This window comes from Podarcis melisellensis (assembly GCF_964234715.1).
Source record: "Podarcis melisellensis genome assembly, chromosome: Z".
Lineage (NCBI taxonomy): Eukaryota > Metazoa > Chordata > Lepidosauria > Squamata > Lacertidae > Podarcis > Podarcis melisellensis.
This window is the reverse complement of record NC_138547.1, coordinates 25,290,786-25,307,026: the sequence shown is the minus strand read 5'-3', so window position 1 is coordinate 25,307,026 and position 16,241 is coordinate 25,290,786. Positions and strand designations below refer to the sequence as shown.

General features: G+C 43.2%; 1 long non-coding RNA gene across 2 annotated transcripts in view; it reads right to left on the bottom strand.

Moving 5' to 3' along the window:
* LOC309362064 overlaps positions 1–16,241 on the bottom strand; it is a 39,519-nt gene that overhangs the window by 18,739 nt on the left and 4,539 nt on the right. The window lies entirely within an intron of this gene.

Genomic DNA, 16,241 nt, shown 5'->3' with positions numbered 1-16,241 from the left:
CCCACAATGAGTTATGCTTTATCAAACATTTCTTTGAATCAACAGACAAATAGTCATTATTTTGCTTTTATTTAATAATAATAATAATAATAATAATAATAATAATAATAATAATAATAATAATTTTTATTTATACCCTGCCCTCCCCAGCCAAGACTGGGCTCAGGGTGGCTAACACCAGGTAAAAACAATTGATTAAAATACAACTTAAAAACAAGATTAAGTACAACATTAAAATGCAGCCTCATTTCAGTAGAAACTCAAATAAAAAACTTTTGGGATGAAAATGTCAAATCTTCACCAAGGCCAGCTATCCAGACTGGTCCTACGTGGGCCAGAAAAAAGCCAGGGAAGTTCCCAAATACGAGTTCCATCACAGAAGGAGAACGGAAAAAGGAAAGAGGGAAATTAATATTTGTTGTTATAGTTAATGTATGTTAACTTTTACCTTATGTATGATCCTGGAACAAAATTATTCTAGTTGTTTGTGCTCATATATAATTTGAAATCATATTATTCATGATAATAAATTGAAAGGGGAGACAATGGCACCTTGAATGAGCAGGTAAAACAGGGCATCAGAAATCTATATATCTGTATTTTTTTGGAGAACATTTGATATTGCAGGGCATTTGGCTTGGTTATTCTTCTACCCTCCACTTCATTTAGTCATTAATTCCAAAATGAAATGAGCCAATGTGGTGCAGTGGTTAAAGGGTTGGACCATGACCCGGGAGACCAGGATTTTCATCCCCAGTCAGACATGTGTGACTCACAGGGTGACCTTGGGGCCACTTACTGTCTCTCAGTCTAACCTACCTAACAGACGGATAAAATGCAGAGAGAAGAACCACATGGTGGTCCCTGAGCTCCTTGAAGGAGAAGGTAGCAAGTATATGAAACAAACAAACAAACAAAAACAACCAAACGTATACCTCACTTTTCAACAATGTAGTGTATGAAAGCAAACACTACAAGTGAATGCTTGTAAATGCTAGTAGCAAAGTGCCTGCTTGGGGCTCTTTTCTGAATGACCAGCGTCACTCTGCTTGCTCATTTTTCTTTCACTTGGCCTGAAGCTGCTTCTCCAAGAGGACAGAGAAAACATTCCAGTTTTGCTTTGGTTAAGAGCTCAGCTGCTCGCCCAGACATGTTAATTACTCATTTAGGTTACTGATGAGGAACATCCTCTGCTGCGCTTTTCTTCCTTTGGCATTTTTTTTAAAAGAAATATTGGTGTTTTGTCTCCCCTACAGTCTTTCACAATTTCAGTATTGCTTTGCTCTCTGCTGCCATTTTTTCTTTTTCAATTCCTGGCCAAGAATAGTTGATTTGTAAAGATGGTCCTTTTGAAATTCAGTTAACTGATTGGTGGAACAAAATAGCAATAAACATATCAATATGTCTTTTGGGACATTCTCCTGCTTTGAATTGCATTTTATTTTTTTGGAAGGGTGTGGTAAATAATGTTTTAAATAAGTAGTCCTCTTGCAGAGCTTATTTAGATCTAATCAAAGCTTTGAACTAGAGAGCTTCCCTAGTCTTTGACACTGAAGATACATATTTCAATACTGACTCTTGTGGCTATAATCTATTTTGAACTGTTTTTAATATTGCATTTTTTTAAATTGCTGCAATCCACCTTGGGACCTTATGTTGAAATTAATCATCATCTTCCCACCCAAATGATGGATATATTAATGTACATTATATATTAATGTATATGCTTTCTATTGCTTAGCTTTCTTTGATAGCCTTTCCACATCTCATAGTGAAACTGTGAGGCTGGTGTGAAGTTTGGTTGCTTGACAGCATTTTGAATTAGCAGCATGGAATACACACAACCTTCTTGCCAGTTTGAACAACAGATTAAATTCTAAACATGCAAAAAGGAGAAAGGGGAGGGGTTGTTTTCCTGCCTGCTGGTGTTTGAAAGGCCTTGAAATCTATTGACTCAACACGTTCATAATTTTCCTCACTGCAGTTACCAGGGTGAAATGGCATTAGGTCCTTTCCTGAGAGGTGAACTGTTAAGTGATTTCCCTAGTCTAGTTACTTTCACTGCTTTCTCAGCTTTCCAGATCTTTTTCTCATGGTCTGCCTGTCCCTGAGGCAGGCACCTCAGGTGGGAGGGAGGGCAGAATCCAAGGGGTAGCAGCCCCATGGTCAACTCACCCAACGCCACCAGAGAAGTGTGGGGAAGCGGCAGTGGTTTCCAGGTTCCAGTGATATCTTGTGAGAGCCCGCCCCATGAAATCTCATGAGGTCTCACTGGAACCCACTGCTGCCACCACTTCCCTTTGCTCCACCACTGTGACTGCAGGTGCTGCCCCCTGCCACCAGAGAAGAAAGGTGAAGTACCTGCAGCTGTGGCTTCTGGGTTCTGGCAAGGTGTCACTAGAAGCTGCTACTGCTTCTACTCGCTTCTCCAGCACCACTACGGATGCCCTACTTTCCCCCAGCAAAGTGAGGAGAAGCAGCTATGCCTTCTGGTGAGACTCTAGCAGGATCTTGTCAGAAGCCCCCAGTGCCCCTTCACCTTGCTTCTCCTGGGGTGGGAGACACCCCACCTCTGCCACCACCACCAGAGAACTGAGAAGTGGCTGCAGCAGCAGGTTCCAGGTTCTGGCAATATATTGCAGACCTATGGTGAGATCTTGCCAGAACCCAAAAGCCACTACAGTTGTGCCATTAGCAAGGCTTTGGTAGTGGTGGTGGGGAGCATCATCTACTGTTTCATCTTAGGTGGTAAAACAGGACGGACCGCCTCTTCTTCTCCTGATGGGATTCAATGGCATACCAGCAAATTCAGGTTGTGCAGTTATAGCTGATGTGAAGCTTTTGTGCAACAAACTCACTTCTCTAAAAGATTAGGCTTTTGCAGTAAGGAAGGTGATGGGGAAAAGAAATGGAAAGTGTGGGGAAATGCTTCCTTTAAATCAATGTCATCTAGCCTCAGGGCCCCCTGGAGACATTTTGATGCCCAATACAGCCCCCACTGTGCTGCTGCCGTACCCTCATTTCCCTTCCCTTGCCCTGTTCCCCCTTCCCTTCCTCCTCCTTGCTTTCACAGCCTGCTCTCCTGCCCTCTCCAAACATCTCAACAATGGAAAGAGTGAAGAGATGAAGCTACACTCTCTTCTTGATTTGCATTCTCCCTCTTTGAAAGCTTGTGTTTTGGCTTCAGAAGCTATCCCCCAGATGTCTTTAAAAAGCCCACAAGAAGGAGATGAAGGCAACTGTCCTCTTCCTCTGCCATTCCCTGGCAATTAATACCCAAGTAACATGTTGTTTCTGAACCTGAAGGCTGCTTTTGGCCATTGTGACTAGTAGCTATTGATAGACCATGAATTGTTCTAATTCCCTTTAAAAAATTCCTAAACTGGTTTCCATCAGCAACTCTCATGGCAGTTAATTCTATAGACCTCTCTGAATTTTGCAATGCAGTTCTTCTTCCAAGCACTGGGTACAAAAACATGTACATAAAAATGAACATTTTCATGAAAACAGTCTCTGAATTGCATTATATATCAGGGGAAATGCTTGCAAAAATGTGTAAGTTTGCATTAAAATCATGAATCTTCAATGCGATTCTTTTTTTCTCTTTTAAAGGCAGATGGGCTGCACAAATGTACAGAACTGCAGTTAAGAATGGAAAAATGAGAAACTGAGACAACTGAAATTGAGAGATTTTGTTGATCCCAACTCCATCCCCCTGATCATTTTGGTTGCTTTTTAATGTGCTGTTGCCCTAGGAAGGTCCCCACCCCCACCCCCAAGGCTTAAGTTAGCATGACAGACAGGGTGTCAGTGTGCATTTACCTGCTGTATTAGAATGAAAGGCTAACTTGATTTTAACCTGAGAGTCAAAGGGCTTGGTATTCCTGTTTCCTCTCCCGGACATCCATCAACTTGATGCATGCTCATAAAATAAAGAAAGGTTCCAGTCCAGTGTGACGGCAGTGAGCATGTGTGCAGGAGAGAGGAGAACTGGCTTGTGCCACAGTATCCCTTTAAACCCACCTGCTTGTCCACCAATGACAACCCCAGCACTGACATTTCCAATCTCTTTTCTTTCATGCCACATTCATGGAAAAGAGACCTGCTGTATTTTGAGGAAGCTCTGGAATCCCGCGGGAGAAGGATCTCTCGAGCGGTGTGGCAAGCTGCCAAGTACAGCTTGTTCTGAAATGCACTCTCTCTGAGAAGTTGCATTGTCAACCGAGACACAATGTCCGTTTAATGGGAGGTAGTTCGGACTCTTGATTAGCTGAGTTGTTACTTAGCAGCATTTCCTCTGGGGCACAATCTCTCTCCTGCTATTGCTGGGCTCTGCTGCTTCTTTCCTCCCCACTTTGGCATTAGGTTATTGGACTGTGGGGCAGACCAGTCAAGAGGGTAGAGGACACATGGAAAGACTTTGTTCCCTTCCATTGCCTGAGGAAGCTTGAGCAGATCTCCCTTGGCCCATTCCTTTATCATTCCACAGGTCCCCTTTGCCTTGTATTCTGCTCCTCTGGAATTGCAATGTATTTATTTGCAAAGGTTTAATTCCACCTATCTTTCAAGTTCAGGACAATACATATAGTCCTCCCCTTTCCCGGTTTAGTCTCACAACAACCTTTTTGAGACAGGTTAGGCTAAGAGATAGTGAGCTGCATGGCTGTGTGCAGACTTGAACCTAGATCTCCCCCACCCTAATCTAGCACTATTACTGCTACAACATGCTGGTGTAGCTGAAATAATTTCTTAAACTAATTCTAGAATCAGACCATTGGACTATCCAGCTCAGCATTGTCTATATTGACTGGCAACAGCCCTCTGGAATTTCAGGCATGATTCTCTACCCTACCTTGCAATGCCTAGGATTGAACCCGGGACCTTCTGAATTCAAGGCAGATGCTCCACCACTGAGCCCTTTCCCCAAACATTTAGCACTGCAACATTTGGTTGCAGGTCTCATTTCTAAACTATAATTTCCATGTAAGCAAAACATCATTTGTGGAGCGGCCATTTTCTGACATTATGTGGATGCTAACTGTCTCACACACAAGTTGATTGGCAATTCTTTACCATCAATATCAATAAATGATCCACTTCAGCTTTGTCAGGGCTAGCTATTAAAATTCTGATCTGGAGTTGAGTTTCACTTGCAGCATTACTGACTTTACAACATAAAGTCAGGACATGTTCCACTATAGTATCTGAATGTGGCCCATTTTTTAGAGGAGAAGGTAGAACATAATGTACCAGAAGGTATTTTAAAGGATCTAGTTGGCATGGAAACTGAATTTTTTCCTTCACAACCTCTTCCTGAACTATCCAATGTAACATTAAGTTTTGATTTGAAACAGCCCTGTGAGTAATCCAGCTAGAGAGGTGGAAGTAAGAAAGTGGTTGTGGTGTGTGTGTGTGTGTGTGTATGCGCACACACAAACAATTGCCTTTATTTTGCTAGCTTATAAACATGTTTTACCAGTCTTGACAGGATTATGGAGCCCATTAATCTATGAAAGAGTGACATGCATTTTGTTCTAGTTCATGCGTCAGTTCTTCATTAATTAAGTTCTGACTACGCAGTATTTGTTCCTGATTAAAATATAAATAAAACAACAGAGATAGATAACTTTTTTTTAAAAAAATGTGTGAATACTGAGCCTACACTGGCACCATAAATTTATCTGGCGACAGCAGCCTATCTATGCTATATTCCCCTACCTGTTTCCCTCCAGATGTTTTATATCTGCATCTGGCTGTTCATTGTGAGAGCAGGACACTGGACTATATGGTCCAATTTGGTCTGATCCAGCAGGCCTCTTTTTATGTCTTTATGTTGTCAACAACCCCAGTTAGGCTGGGGCTAATGAGAGTTGTAGTCCAACACATCTGGAGTTTATATTAGGGATGCTAAAAACAACAACACTTCACATGTTTAATACCTAATGGCCCCAACCCCTCATTGCTACATGCAGTAAGCCACACCCACTGCACACCTGGATTGTGTGAAGTGACCATATGCACATATAGCCCTGAGCATTTGGGGTTCCTTTACACAAATGGGAAATTGGAGACCATCAGGAACCCTCCTCATACATGCACAGGAGCTCTCTCTGCACACACAGGTTCACACACATATGGCCCCACCAAATGGCAGTGTCTGTATAACACGAGCATGGAGGAAGCATGGGCAGCACATGCAAACACACTGCCCTTTCCCATGTTTGTAAATGTGGTGTGTAAGAACGAGAATGAGACTGAGAGATTTCCTATTGCAAATCTTAAATTATTATTCCAATTTACATTACAATTTACACATTAGGGGGAGCCAGCCCCCAAAAATATTGCTGCCAGAGAAGAAGGATAAGATGGTGCCCCCTGCCAATTCTACTTCCAGAATCAGAAAGGAGTGGCAGGTGAATCTTATTTCAGCACTGCTGATTGAACAGCATTCTCCATTGTACCAGAAACAGTAGGGCAGTTTAGGAAGTTTAGAGCAGACCAGCCTAGGGAACTCTGACTAGATAGAGGACTGTTGCTGTGTCCCCTACCCTCATTCTTGGCCTCTAAATACATCTTTTTTATTGTGCATTCATGATTATTTGTGCTCCTGATGTTTTCAGGGCAGTTATACACAATCCCTCTTTCAGTAATATTTGCACTTGTTTAGGAGTGGTCACGTTGCTTCATATCCATTCAGTGCATGTCCTCCAACCTCCTGCTGAAATCCCCTAACTTTTCATACCAAGCATGAGCTGTGTTTCTACTGGGTGATTATAATCCACGAGGGGGTCCTTGGAGTGACCCCCTACTGCATCTCTTAGCTTCCTCTCTGCCTCTTGTCCTTCTCTTTTACCCCTTTGCTGGCTGTCTGATGGCAGAAGAACTCAAAGAAGGGCCTCAAGAGTAGCAGGGCAGGTTCGTATTGCAGGGAGGGAGCTGGGGTGCATGTGGGTAAACCAATTTGCACATCCTTAGGCTATGTCTAGGTTGAGAATGAGCACTAAAGAGTCCAGCCAAAAGTTTCGTGGAAATATAGGTTGCAATTCTGTATGCACTTTACCTGGAAGTAAGCCCCTTGAGCATAGTGGAACCTGCTTCTGAGTAAATGTGTACAGGTCTGTATTGCACAACTTAGCTCAGCAGGAAGCTTCATGGTTAGATGAACCCTTTGGTGTTAGTTTTATTATCCACCCAAACACTGACTAGATGTGACTAAAGGGCACCATTTTATTCTCATGCTATTTATGTGCACTGGGAAGATGGTTTTTGACAGGTTCTCTGTTGTGGTCCAACTGTAAGAGATAAGCAGGTAAACTCGTTTTAGAAACAGCCATATAACTTCTGGCCATATTCTGCAACTGTTTGCTTCCCCCTTCCTTTCAAAATACTAAATGAAATTATTCAACAGCATTTCAGTATGAATTCCCCCCTAATAAACAAACCTTTGTATGCAATGTTGCCTAATATACATGTTTTTGTGAAGTATATTTCCCGTAACATTTATATTTCCCCTAACATAATGCATTTTGTATATTATTTTCATTAATATATACATTTTATGCACAGTTTACCTTACTACGTGCATTTTTGTAAACATTAAATGACATTGCAAAATTTGGAGTACAGATTTCAAAAAATGACTGTGTTTCAGTTCACACCCTGCTCCAGAAAAGTGTGAGGAAGATTCAACTGTTGCGTTAGAGTGCCTGCTTTGCATGGAGAAGTCTCCAATCCCTGGTATCTCCAGTTAGGACCAGGAGTGTCTCCTCCTTGGAATCTTGGAAAACCACTGCTAGTCTATGTAAACGGGACGCGGGTGGCACTGTGGGTAAAACCTCAGTGCCTAGGACTTGCCGATCGAAAGGTCGGCGGTTCGAATCCCTGCGATGGGGTGCGCTCCTGTCTTTCGGTCCCAGCGCCTGCCAACCTAGCAGTTTGAAAGCACCCCCGGGTGCAAGTAGATAAATAGGGATTGCTCACCAGCGGGAAGGTAAACGGCGTTCCGTGTGCTGCGCTGGCTCGCCAGATGCCGCTTGTCACGCTGGCCACGTGACCCGGAAGTGTCTGCGGACAGCGCTGGCTCCCGGCCAATAGAGTGAGATGAGCGCACAACCCTAGAATCTGGCAAGACTGGCCCGTACGGGCAGGGGTACCTTTACCTTTACCTTTAGTCTATGTAAACAGTAATGAACTAGATCAGGGTTAAGGACCCACCTTATTTCTGTCATCTTAAGTTCTTTTAAGTTGTTTTTTATAGTGTGAAATATGTACTAATATTGTGTTTCAATAGTTGTAACACACACTAGAACCTTGGGTTGAGGGGTGGATAATAAACTGTAGTAGTAATAATAATATTATTGGTATGAGGGTATTGTTTATCTGGCTTGATTTGACAAAAACTGCTTGCAAACTTTGTTCCTGTTGATGTTGGTGTTAAAATCTTTTAAGTTCTGCTCCCTCCTGAGTACAAAGCTGCTCTGATTTCACAGAGCCATCACAGCAATGAAGGCAACAGCATTTAAGGGTGCTGTGACCATTTTCCCTGAAAAAGTTCAGCTGGACAGCTAATTTGATGAGACTAGATCATTGAACGTACTTCCAAGCTAAGTGCTAGAAAGAAGCCAAATCATCTGAAATGTTACAAAATGATAACTTTATCTGTCTCTCCCACCTCCCTCATTTCAAATTCTAGCAAAACATGTATAGATATGAATAGTCAAGTAATAGCTGAAAGATTAGTCAGGTCATTTTTCGTTTCCTGTCATTATCATTAGTAAGATTTAGTCATTCTCTCTTGTGTCACAGTGACATTTTAGTTTTCAAGGCTCTATAGAGACAACCGGCATGAAATCGTTCTGTCGAGTAGTTCAGAGCAACCTTTGCCAGCCTGGCTCCTGCCAGGTGTTTTGGATCAGAGCTCCTTTCAATGTCATCCAGCAAGGCTGTACGATAGTGGGGCTGATGGGATATGTTGTGCAAAAGCATATGGAGGACACCAGTTTGGCAAAATCTGGTTTAGAGAGTTAAACCAAGATGGGAATGAACAGTGATGGCACAGTCACTGTAACAGCATGTCTGCATGCGAACAAATTTGAGGGGCAGGTCCAGCTGGCATACTGTCCAGTGCACACTTATACCTCACCATTGCACTATGCTTTGGTATACAACACATTGTTGTTGTGGTTGTTGTTGTTGTCATCAGCTTGTTCCATTCACTAGTCACTTTTATGCTACAGCAACTCAATGTGGCTAACAATATTTTAAGTAAACTAACACATACAAACATTAAAACCAACATTTAAAAAATCTAAAAGACCATTAAAAAAGGTTTAAAACATCTCACTATGCAAAAAGGGCATAGATAGATTAAAAACCAAAGCCCTTTTGAAAAAGGGTTTTTTTGTCTCGTGCCTAAATATATGTTATGATGGCACCAGGTGAGTCTCCTTGGGGAGTGCATTGCACAAAGGAGTCACCACTGAAAAGGCCTGTGCTTATGTGGAGGCAGCACATGAATAAGGGCTTCAGATTGCAGGCTCCAGGTTGGTTCATATGGGGAGAGGTGGTCCTTGAGGTATTGCAGTCCTGAGCCATTTAAGGGTTTGTGGGCCCAAAAACTAATTGGAAGCCAGTGCAATCAGGGCAGGATTGGTGTTATGTGCTTAGACAGTCTTGCCCCAGTAAGCAACCTGGCCACTTAATTCTGCACCAGCAGTTTCTAAGCAGTTTTCAGTGGCAGCCCCACATATAACACATTGCTGTTGAACCTAGAGGTTACCAGAGCATAGACAACCTAGGTGCCACAGTAAGGAGAATTACGGTACATCACTGGAGCAATGATCTTGAGCCACATCTTTCCTGTAAATAAAGAAGCTTTTGGGACTTCCGGGTCGGCGCCATCGCCGAATGGCGGGCTCCCTCCGAGCTCCGGAGGGAGCCTGCTCGGCAGGGGCTGGGTCCTACCGCACCGGCGATGCGGGGACCCTTAAAAACCACGGCCACGGAGGCCGTGGACATGGAGACTCGGCTGGCACCGTCAGCGCCCTCTCGATTCGTGAAGGAGCCTTTTTAAAGGCTACGGATCGGGTGCCGGGGAGGAGCGTGGTGCTTTGAGTCCTCTGCTATCCCTGCCGAGCGCAGCCGCATGCCATCCGGCGGAGAGCGCTGACTTCTTCTATTGAAAATTTGGACCCAAAAGAAGAACCCGTGAGTAATTGGAATATGGACTAAAAAGAGGGATAAATTTTTAGAATTTGGAGCGAACGGGGGAGGTGGAAAAAAGGAAGTCAGCCCCCCCCCAAATTGTAGAAGAGCCAAAACAAAGGACTGGATAACTAAGATCGAGAAGAACCTTATCTTGCCGAACTAGCAACTTCGCGAGGGAAATTTATAAGATTGAGCTGGAGGAGAAAAGTGGAATTTGTATTAAAAAGCAACCCCCCCGGAATCCCTGGAGCGATTCGTGAAAATGCCTGGAGAAGAACAACGGAGGTTTTGACAGCTGTCAAAGAGCTGTCAAAACGGAAGAATGAAATTGAGACTTTGTTATGAGGACTTTGCCGGCTACATTTGTTATAAATTGGAGATAAATTGTTTCAAATAAGGATTTATAAGTTATTTGGACTGGCGGATGTGATCTGGAAGGGAACTTTGTTATTGTAATCCACCTAGAGGAGCTGAGGGACATTGCAAGTGTTTTCGACGGGAAACTTGAACAGTTGGATAGAACTTTTAATCTCCTGGGAAACTGCAGAAATGGAACATTATTTTGTCTACAGAGGCCTACACTTTACTGGAAACAATGGATTAATCTGTTGAAAAATGAAAGGAACATGATGTAATGTTTTGCTCCTGAATAACAAGCCTCTGTAGAGACACTAGAAGCCTTTGGAAAAAGAACATTTCTGTGAGGGAACAGGGAAGTAAAAAGGAGGAGAGTGATTGACAAGAACAAGGAAACAACAAGAACTGGACAGAATTGGAGTGGGAACATTTGGGATATCCAGATTTGACAAGCTTATGGATTTAAAATTGGAGTTTATACTCCTGGATATAAAAATCTGGATAGAAGAAATGGGCCCCCTTTGATAGACTCCTTCTATGATTGGACATCTGTAATTTTAAAAATGCCAGAAGTTTAATATATGCCATTTTTTAAAAAAAAAAAAGACCGGTAAAGAACCAGAGGGATGTGGGTTTAGTGAAAGGTGGGTTCATCAGGAAGACATTAGAAGTGGAGGGATAGGAGGAACGCAACAGGGAAAGAGGGGAGGGAAATTTGGAATCCAAAGGTTGTAAAATTATTGTTTGTTTTTATTCTATTTTTATCTGTATTATATTTGAAAGGGGGGAACTCGTGGAAGGGAATAGGTCGACCTTAGGGGATGGAAATTTGGATAAATTGAGTTATTGATGATGAGTGTATTTTGGGAATAAGAATTTGTTGAATATTATTGCTTTTTTGGAAGATTTGGAACACAAGAGGGGGTGGGGAGGGGAAGTCCTGGATATTGGAAAAAGTTTATGAATTGGATTTTATTTGTTTTAATTTGGAAAACCTTAATAAAAATTATTTAAAAAATAAATAAATAAAGAAGCTTTTGGATTCACAATTTCCAAAAATTATATACCCAAAATATATAATTCTGCATGGGATGTTTAAGATTCAGCAGTTTCAGGAGTGGGAGCATGGGAGGCTGCCTTATACTTAGTCAAACCATTGGTCCATCTAGCTCAGTATTGTCCACATTGTTTGACAGTGACTCTCTATGGGCAAAGAGTCGCAATATTTCCAACCATACCTGGGGAAGTTGTGTGTTGAATTTGGGACCTTCCGCATGCAAATCAGAGCTCCACCACTCCACTTAACTGCAGCAGAAATGGGAGAACCCATGTTTTACATGCAGAAAATGCTCCCAGGTTCACTTCCAGAAGTGAACAAGGGCTAGATAGATGTCGGTGATGTGGGGTAGAAGGTTTTCTGCAAAAACAAACCCACTTTGTAAGTTCCTTAGTTACAATGAATTGATGCCAACTGTAACTACAATGTTAGGCAAGCTTGGCAGTTCAATGTTGTTTAGCTTTGCTTTTTAATGCAAGTAAGATAAACATCCCAAATTAAGCCAAAATGGGGGACCTGTGGCCCTCCAGGTGTTGCTGGACATCAACCCCCACCACCCCAAACCACTGGATATTCTGGCACTGGCATTTGGTAATCCAAAAGCATCTGAAGGACCACAGGACCTGCTCTACACTGAGCATCAGAAAAAGTTCTTGTGCAGACAGGAAATTTATTGATGCAAATCACCCTAATTTGCAGAGGACATTTGTCAATTTTGTTGCAGGTGATGGAAAAGAACCTTGTCCAGAGCTGGCCCTACCACTAGGCAGTAGGAGGCTGCTGCTGCCTCAGGTGGCAGATTTAGGAAGCTAGGTAGAAGCAGTGATATACTGGAGGTGAGTGAGCCACACAGCCTGCCCTGCAACCTGCAACCTGTAAGAGAGAGAACCTTAGGTGCAGTAGAGGCTGCTAGCCCATCTCAAGTATTAAAACTAAGATAAGACCATTGTGGTTGGCATCTGTACCCACAAGAGGGAGGAAGCTAGCTTGTCCTCCTCGTCAGGCAGCAAAATGACTTGGATCAGCTCTGCTTATATATGTCTTAGAGAAATCTATGGACTTCCCCATTTGGCCTGTGAGGCTGTTTTGGGCAATCATACATGGTCACATGTGGGACAGGTAAGGGTGAGGCCTGCCCAGCAGGTGCTTTGTAGGTGCTGCTGCTGATTTCAGGACTTCAAAGTGCAAAATCGCCTGACATAATTTTTGTGATCTCAGGTAAGTGACAGGTGGGTGGTCCCACTCACCTGCTAAATTTGGCCTCCAAGACACCTGCTGGATCAGGCCATGGCCCATCTAATCCAGCAACCCGTTCTCACAGTGGCCAACCAGATTTCTCTGGGAAGTCTGGAAGCAAGAACAGTCTCCTGTTCTGTGGTTCCCTGCAACTGGTATTAAGAAGCATCGCTGCCTTCAACTGTGGAGGTTGATGAGCATAGCTGTAACCACTTGTAGCCAAGCACAAGAGCACTCCGTCTGCCTCTGGTTTCCAACAACTGGTATTCAGAAGTATTGCTGCTTCTGACCTTGGAAGCAGAACTTAGTCATCATGGTCAGTAGCCACCAATAGCCTTCTCCTTCATTAATTTGTCAACCCTCTTTTAAAGTCAATCAAGTTGATGGCCATCGCTGCCTCCCATGGGAGCAAGTTCCATAGTTACTGTGTGAATAAGTGCTTTCTTTTATTTGTCTTGAATCCTCCAACATTGAGCTTCATTGGGTGTCCATGAGTTCTAGCATTAAGGGAGTTCTAGCATTATACTCCATGTGTGGAGTATAAATAGTAAAATTATCATTATGGAATGGGACATCCCTTTTTTCATCTGAGAAATGTTGGAGGGTATAGGGTCATATGATTCACAGGAGAGCATTGACAGGAAGACTTGCGTCCCAGTTCTGGGACTCAACATGTTGGAGGGTCAGGGGGGCAGAGAAAGGAAGGTGACAGGGAGGGAGGGAGGAGCCACCCATACACTTGTTTCCAGCCGTACATGTGCGCCCTCCCCAACAAATTGCTCCTTGCCAGTCCTGGGAACTTTGTATCTAACTGCATGAAGATCCACTGCCGGTCAGTATTAAGACTAGGACAGAGGTTTTCAATCTTTTTGAGTCCATGGCTTCCTTGACCAACTACATTCTTTCTGCAGCACCCCTGTGGGGATCAGGAGCCCAGTGATGTCACCCCTTGCCTGCAGAGCTGGCAGCCTCTCACCCTTTTTTGAAACCCTCCCTTGAGTGTTCCCCTCCTATCCTCTCCCCTTGGGAGTCCTCTGGTTAACCGCAGCTGCCACCCCGGCCCCAAAGAGAGGTGCTTCCTCACTCTGCCTCACAGGGGCCTAAGAAGCACCCCCTGGCCAGCCCCAGTGGCATCATTCGCCTGCGGAGCTTGTAGCCACAGCTGCTGCAACAAACAGCTGTGCAAACCTTGGGGAGGCAGAGACACGAGAGGGCATCAGAGGAGGAAGTGAAGAAAAGAGGGACAGAAGCCAATGTTAACCATGGCATTCCTGACCATCATTCAAGGCACCCCAGGGTGCCATGGCACACTGATTGAAAACCACTGGACTAGGATAATTCAGCTTTTCTCAACCCTAGGTCCTCAGGTACTATTGGACTACAACACCCATTATGTCTGACCACTTGCCCTGCTAGCTAGGGCTGATAGGAGTTGCAGTCAACAACATCTGGGGACCCAAGGTTGAGAAAAACTGGCTAGATGGACCAGTGATGTGACTCAGTATCAGATAGCATTTATATGATAATTCTTCCTGCGTGTTTTCGAAGTTTAATGGCAATAACAAAGGAACAAAAACACAGTGTATTTGTTGTGATTAACTTTTATATGCCAGAATATATAGCAGTATTATCAGTGGAGAACGAACAGGCACCTTTGCTTCTCTGTTCAGACTATTAATCCACATGGTGCTTTGTAATGGAAAACCATTACATTATCCCAAGTCTGGTTTTAAAACTCAGCTCTTACCGTCAATCATGAACAAAATAACAGCTGAAAAGCAAACACAATTGAAGGGTAATAGCTCTAACACCCTGATAATCTAGATTCCTGTCAGGTTAATGAGCGCTTGAGTGTGGGACGGCATTGTTTTCTCCTAGCTGTGACTAGTCCACATTATGACTTCACCTCTTAAACTTCCTAACGAGGATGGTTTTCAATAAAGAGAGAGTTTTTCCAAGCCATTTTCAGCTTAGCCAAATCATAGGTGAGGAATGTTGCTGGTTCCGTGTTATTACAGCCGCAACTGTGTGGAGTTGGCTGGATTAATGTCAGATACATTTCATTCTTTGAAAGCCTAGAGGGCTGTGGGGGATCAGGATTAGACACTTTAAAATATCCGGACATTTTAGGGAAGCAAGTTGATACAATACATTACTCTTTCCAATAGCTGGGAAATTAGTATAGTACATGTCAAAAGTGTGTGGCACAGAACATTTGTTGTTGCTTAGTCATTTAGTGGTTTAGTCGTGTCCGACTCTTTGTGACCCCATGGACCAGAGCACGCCAGGCATTTCTGTCTTCCACTGCCTCCCGCAGTTTGGTCAAACTCATGTTGGTAGCTTCGAGAACACTGTCCAACCATCTCGTCCTCTGTCGTCCCCTTCTCCTTGTGCCCTCCATCTTTCCCAACATCAGGGTCTTTTCCAGGAGGCTTCTCTTCTCATAAGGTGGCCAGAGTATTGGAACCTCAGCTTCATGATCTGTAGTGATGTATGGAAGTGAAAGCTGGACTATAAAGAAGGCTGATTGCCAAAGAATTGATGCTTTTGAATTATGGTGCTGGAGGAGACTCTTGAAAGTCCCATGGACTGCAAGAAGATCAAACCTCTCCATTCTGAAGGAAATCAGGCCTGAGTGCTCACTGGAAGGACAGATCATGAAGCTGAGGTTCCAATACTCTGGCCACCTTATGAGAAGAGAAGCCTCCTGGAAAAGTAGAGACATCACCATAGCTTTTACTATACGGACCTTTGCTGGCAAGGTGATGTCTCTACTTTTTAAGATGCTGTCTAGGTTTGTCATTGCACGGAACATACAGGCCCTTAAACCAGTTTCCCGAATTAGGTACCCACCTTATTTTGTGAGTTGGACAGCATCTCAAGGGCCACAGGTTCCCCAACCCTGTTTAGGACTTTAAAGGCCCGAGCTAGAATTCTAGACACATGAGCTAGAATTATGACAGCTCCTGTGTGTGGTTATGTTGCTGCTGCCGTTGTTTTAAAGAAATTGTCGCATCATGTTCAGTTATGAATTTCCCAATTGGGAAATTCTGTTCTTAGTTGCAAAGTGAATTTTAAATTTTGGGTAGATTATTATTGTTTAATGCTTTTGTGGGTGTGTTATTTACCTTTCTGGGTATAATTTTATAGAAAAGTAAGATAAACATGTTAAAAGTGACCAAGCAAAATATATATGGATAACAAATATACTGGAGAACTGGAAAGCTTGCTCAAGCCCCTGTGAGATTTTAATAAAGGTATTACCATACCATGGCTTTTAGGATTTTTTTCATATTGACCAACACAACTACTTTCTATTGTTGTATGCAAAATTCAGTTGACATAATGTATTGGAAAGTAAGCTGAATTGAATTGAGTTTCTTCG